This window comes from Triticum aestivum, chromosome 4B (assembly GCF_018294505.1).
Source record: "Triticum aestivum cultivar Chinese Spring chromosome 4B, IWGSC CS RefSeq v2.1, whole genome shotgun sequence".
In the NCBI taxonomy this organism is placed as follows: Eukaryota; Viridiplantae; Streptophyta; class Magnoliopsida; order Poales; family Poaceae; genus Triticum; species Triticum aestivum.
In genome coordinates, this window is record NC_057804.1 from 352,925,451 (window position 1) to 352,931,838 (window position 6,388).

At 42.8% G+C, this 6,388-nt stretch overlaps 1 long non-coding RNA gene across 1 annotated transcript; it reads left to right on the forward strand.

Annotated features, from left to right (window-relative positions):
* The first annotated feature begins 3,510 nt into the window (after positions 1-3,510).
* On the forward strand, positions 3,511-5,596 carry LOC123094825 (uncharacterized). Its single transcript, XR_006445997.1, has 2 exons — positions 3,511-4,309; positions 5,135-5,596. It is a non-coding gene; the product is annotated as an uncharacterized lncRNA (long non-coding RNA).
* The last annotated feature ends 792 nt before the right edge of the window (positions 5,597-6,388 follow it).

Sequence of the window (6,388 nt, forward strand, 5' to 3'; positions counted from 1 at the left end):
ATAATCATGCCCACGGATACTTGAGGTGACAATGGAGTATCTAGGTGACATTAGGGTTTTGGTTTTGGTTGACAATGCCGCACCCTAAAGTGCTGAAGCAAAGTTGTATTGTGCGACACTATGCCTAGATGGGACATCTAAGCCCTCGGGTATGTGCACTGTGACTAAGTACCCTGTGGAATGATACGTCTCTAAAGTATCTATAATTTTTGATTGTTCCATGCTATTACATTACCCCTTTTGGATGTTTATGGGCTTTATTTTACACATTTATATCATTTTTTGGGACTAACCTACTAACCGGAGGCCCATCCCATATTGCTGTTTTTTGCCTATTTCAGTATTTCGAAGAAAAGGAATATCAAACGGAGTCCAAACGGAATGAAACCTTCGGCAACATGATTTTTTGGAAGAATATGATCCTGGAGACTTCGAGTCCATGTCAGAAGATCCTCGAGGGGGCCACGAGATAGGAGGTCGCGCCCCCCTTACAGGGTGGTGGCCTCCTGTCTCGTGGGCCCCTTGAGCACCTCCCGACCGACTTCTTTTGCCTATATAAGCCTACGTACCCTAAAACCATCAAAAATCAAGATAGATTGGGAGTTCCGCCGCCGCAAGCTTCTGTAGCCACCAAAAACCTCTCGGGAGCCTATTCCGGCACCCTGCCGGAGGGGGAATCCATCACCGGTGGCCATCTTTAACATCCCAGCGCTCTCCATGACGAGGAGGGAGTAGTTCACCCTCGGGGCTGAGGGTATGTACCAGTAGCTATGTGTTTGATCTCTCTCTCTCGTGTTCCCTCTATGGCACGATCTTGATGTATCCCGAGCTTTGCTATTGTAGTTGGATCTTATGATGTTTCTCCCCCTCTACTCTCTTGTGATGAATTGAGTTTCCCTCTTGAAGTTATCTTATCGGATTGAGTCATTTATTTGAGAACACTTGATGTATGTATTGCCGTGTTTATCTGTGATGGCAATGGGATATCACGTGCCTCTTGATGTATGTTTTGGTGACCAACTTGCGGGTTCCGCCCATGAACCTATGCATAGGGGTTGGCACACGTTCTTGACTCTCCGGTAGAAACTTTGGGGCACTCTTTGAAGTACTTTGTGTTGGTTGAATTGATGAATCTGAGATTGTGTGATGCATATCGTATAATCATGCCCACGGATACTTGAGGTGACAATGGAGTATCTAGGTGACATTAGGGTTTTGGTTGATTTGTGTCTTAAGGTTTTATTCTAGTACGAACTCTTGAATAGATTGATCCGAAAGAATAACTTTGAGGTGGTTTTATACCCTAGCATAATCTCTTCATTTGTTCTCCGTTATTAGTGGATTTGGAATGACTCTTTGTTGCATGTTGAGGGATTGTTATATGATCTATCTATGTTATTATTGTTGAGAGAACTTGCACTAGTGAAAGTATGAATCCTAGGCCTTGTTTCCTATCATTGCAATACCGTTTACGCTCACTTTTATCATTAGTTACCTTGCTGTTTTTATATTTTCAGATTATAAATACCTATATCTACCATCCATACTGCACTTGTATCACCATCTCTTCGCCGAACTAGTGCACCTATATAATCTACCATTGTATTGGGTGTGTTTGAGACACAAAAGACTCTTTGTTATTTGGTTGCAGGGTTGTTTGAGATAGACCATCTTCATCCTACGCCTCCTACGGATTGATAAAACTTAGGTCATCCACTTGAGGGAAATTTTCTACTGTCCTACAAACCTGTGCACTTGCAGGCCCAACAACGTCTACAAAAAAAAGTTGTGCAGTAGACATCATGGAACACGGGTCATGAAACACTTTGTAGTACGGTGCAAGCAACACAACAAGAATACGAAGAAGCACAATCAAGAATAGAGCAAAACCACAGTACTCGGCACCCGTACGACACAATCTACCACTCAACATCCTACATTAAGAAATTAAGAATTTAGTACTGATCTAGGACAAAATAAGTACGTATATTCTGAACACATTTTACTTGCATAATTCTAAGTATGAGGTTTAATTTATTTAATCTACTCTTGACTTGAGTCACTTTTTTTCAAAGAGTATATATAGGAGACGTAGAACTTGAGATGACAAGAGATGGATTTTTTTGAGAAACTTCTATTTTCTTTAGGTAAGGAGGGAACCTGTCTTTCTTAAGGCTTAACAGACTCTAACTAAGTACATGACTCTTTCCTTAACGATGCTCTGATACCACCTCTTCTGTGACGTCCTGTTACATCCAACAGAGTCAGGCGTAACGGAAGCCGTCACTTCAGAGTTGCGCCAGGATCATTTACGGAAAACAGTATCATGTACAAGACGGAGCAACTGCCATGAGTAGGCAAGCTTTTATTACATAGACACCTCAAGTGTCGACTAAGCCTAAGCGACCATGACAATAGATCGTCACCCGCTTCTAGTGCGAGCCTTCTAGACCAACCATGGAGGACATCTACTCTTCATAGACTTGATTGCCAACATCCTCATGATCATACTTCACTTCAGAATAACCATAGTCGTCAAGATGACCAGACTCATCATAAGTACCATTCTCTAGTGCCTTAGAGTTCTCATAACTCCCTTGTTCTGAAAAACAACATAAGTGCAGCTGAGTACGTATAAAATACGTACTCCGCAAATCGCCGGGAAAAGTGGATGCATGAGTATTTTTAAGAGGAAAAACTTTATCGGCCACGGCTACCACCACCGAGCCATTAGCTCAAAATACTTTGTAGGTAAAAAAAATTATTTTCCCTTAACCCATTTTGTTGAAAATCAAATTTTATTTATAAAATCTACTGGCGACAGAGCGATGTGGGATCTTACATCCTGTGTTAGAGGAAAACCCACACGACGCACTTCCAAACCCGGAAGCTGGGAGTGATATCACATTTATTCTGATCAGAGGTGTACTGCTTTGCCCATAGCATCACTTGGTCCAAGTCGTCCATGCGCTACCCGTGCGCACGACTAGACCAAGGAACCAGAACCTTTAACCAGCTCGTAGACTACCTCTGCTTTTCCACCTTGCCTTACTATAGGCCCGCGGGCCGAGACCCCTGACCGGCGGTCCCGCCCTAGGGTGACTGTACCTACCCGGCTACAGCCACCTTCTCACCCATGCAGAGGCAACTACTTGGCATCGGTAGTCGGTTCAGCCCGTCCCATTCCAGGCCTATGGTCAGTACGGTTTGCGCCGCTTTTGACGTAAGCGCCAGTTAGTTGTGTCCTAATGTGATACCCTATGTAGAGGAGTCTGCCATCCAAGCCAACCCTACATGGGTCGTCTTCACCAACATGAGCTCCCATACCCACCAAATTTTTAGTTATAATGTAACCCTGCCCGGGTCACGACTACTTAATACAGATACTTCACCTGATCTGGTCCAATTGCCAAATCAGTGGATCCACCTGATCCAAATATCATTTTATTTATGAAAAGTATTTATTTTTAATTCTTATGCAAAATTTTGGAAATGACTCATAGCCCGGAAAACATTTATGAAGACATGATCAAGGAGATGACGACTTGCCGGGTAGCGCCCCGACCAACTCGAAACCACCAGATGGGGGTCCTATGGGTCTGAGATCGACTCCTGATAATTATTTCACAAAGAAGTTTATATTTTCCCTAATCAAGATCCAAGCATCAAGAAACAATTCCATACGGTGCAATCCATTTTAATTAAAGAGGCAATGATACATGCTAGTGTGTAATTAGAAGCAAAATGCATACAACACATCAAGAAGTAGTACGCACACGCACATCACAAAGAGCAAGCAAGCAAGCTCAAAAGGAAAAATGTGTTTAGCTGGTCGAACCCAACCCCGGCAGAAATATCATTTCTTTTTTCTCCAACTAGTCATCTTACCCAGCTCTCTTCCTCTCTCTCACTGTCACTGGTATGCAAAGCCACGAACATATCCATCTCTCTCTCCGTAACTACAGAGCAGGCCGCCGCCGGCTCGATCTGCCACTTCCGGCCATCTCCGGCGACACCGCGGACACCCACAGAATCCCCTCAACTCCCTCTACCATATACCCCCATTTATTTGATCCGCCGCCGCCAAAATCGCCGCCACCCTCAAACCCCAGCGCCGTCTGCATCGGGTCCGATGGGTTCACCACGGGCCGCAGCAGCAATGGCATCTCCCTACCTACAAACTCCTCCTGCAGAGCTGCACGCACGAGGCGTGCGACTATGGCCGTCAGGCGTGACCATCTTAACCGGTGCGGCTCTGGCAACATGGCCGCTACAGACGCCCGGCTCGCCTTTGTCTACTGCTACTAGGGTAAGTGCCAGTCCAAATTTCTCTCTGTGCAGTGTTCTTACCTTTGCTGCAAGTGTTTGTGCTATGACTCCCCTTACTGCCATGCTTCTTGTTAATCTCAAGACCAAGGAATTAATCAAGCTTTACTCTATGGTGTGGACGTGGTCTCCAGATTTATTCTATATTGTTTATTCAATTTTTAGCTCTACTACACTATCCTCGCACTACTATGATTCTTTTTTAATTAAGCTCATAACTAGGAATTAACCAGTGAATTCCTACTGTCACCGACTTGATTAAAAAGCGACAAGTTAATTTCTTGTGATGGTTAGGTGCTGCCACAAACTAAATCTAAATGTTGCTTCTACTGTGTGTGCGCGTGCACTCATTTCTGCACCCTACAACAGTCAAGTGAACATCGACATTGATCACTCAAAACATTCTTAGAAAGGGGATCATGAAAGGGAAAATAAGAGGATGTCAGGAATTTATTTGTACAAGATTTGCACAAAGTATGTTTATTTTTTTTTTCTGTTTTCAGAATGATGCATGTGCAAATGAGACAAGGCAAACATTAGCCAAACAGTGTTCAATACAACTAGGAAGGGATCATTAAGATGAGTAGCATACACAGGAAGCTTGAGCTATTAGCTGTACATGTAAATCTTAGCAAGTTAATATTTGGGATTTAATTCTCAGCATGACATGTCTATTATATACATAGATCTAGTACAAGACAGAGATGGACATGCACAGTACACATGCATCACTTAACCACCATGTACTAATTTGTCTTCATCTAATATATGTGCTTTCTTTTTCTAACCATCATTCTTCTTTTTACAGAGTAACTAGAGTCCAAAAGAGCAGGTGTTCATGTTCTAAGCAAAGGTGAAGATGGATCAAGCAAACAAAGCTGCAAAAGCAAGGCACTTGAATAGTACCTGATGGCAACTCAGCATCCGACCAAAAGAGTGGATGGGGATGGTGGGGAGAGCTTGGTTCTCTCTTGTGCGTGTTGTGTGCTGTAGAGGAAGTCAAAGGTGAAAGGAGGAGGCTGCTATTTATAGTAGTGTAGGGTGCTAGGTCGGTTTGGTAAAAGAGAGATGTGGCTGACATGCCTGGTTGCATGAGCATGCAAGCCTCCACATGTAATCATGTGAGTTGTACAACGGACAAGTGTATAGTGCATGGTTGGACACGAGTTGGCATATACTTTGTGTGTAAGGAATGAGACAAGGGCCTAATTGTAAATCTGCAAACTATAAGGGAGTTGGAGAAGAACCAATGTACATGGCTAAATACTAACTTTTTTTGTTGCAATAAATTTTTGATATTAGTGTTGTGGTTAATTATAATTATTCAACTAACTATGCCTTCTGACACTGGTGTAACATAGCGCCGTCAAAAATATCGTTATCTAATTTTAAGGGTTTTTACAGTAGCCATGATAGTTTCATTTATATTTGATGGAATGTTGTAACGAGATAATTTTGAGGCAAGACACATGAATCATAAGTTGAAACCTTTTTTTTCCTGCAGGAACCAAAGTGGAAACCTTCGTAGCTTCACAGTACAATTTCATTAAAATTATGCGTACATATAAACAAATCCTGAAGGATTGATAGTAATGCCAGAAACAATTCAACTTCGTTTCGCCGACATGTTGGACATCCTTCAATCGCCTTCACCTGCCATGCAGCAATATTGAGTGCACAACACAACTGCAGGGAAAGATTCACCCCGGTCGTTGCGCCGCAGTAGTAATGACTAGTGAGCAGTCAAATCATAGAGCCCCACCTTCGCCATAGTAAGTTGCTCGGATGAAGCAACCATCATTTCTCTGTTCCTTGAATCCACTGGTACTCCCATATTCCCACGGTAATAAGTTGCTCGGGCGAATCAACAATCACTTCACCTTTCCCTCAGTAAGTACTAGTACCTCCTTTTTTTACTCTAGAAACAACCACAAGCGAATATTGGACGGTAGCAGCACGACAACTGAATAAAAAATTCTATAGTATGAGAATAACTTTGAACGTAAGCCATTGATTCACTCTATCCAATGGTCATAGTTGGAAAATCTAAACAAAACCAAGC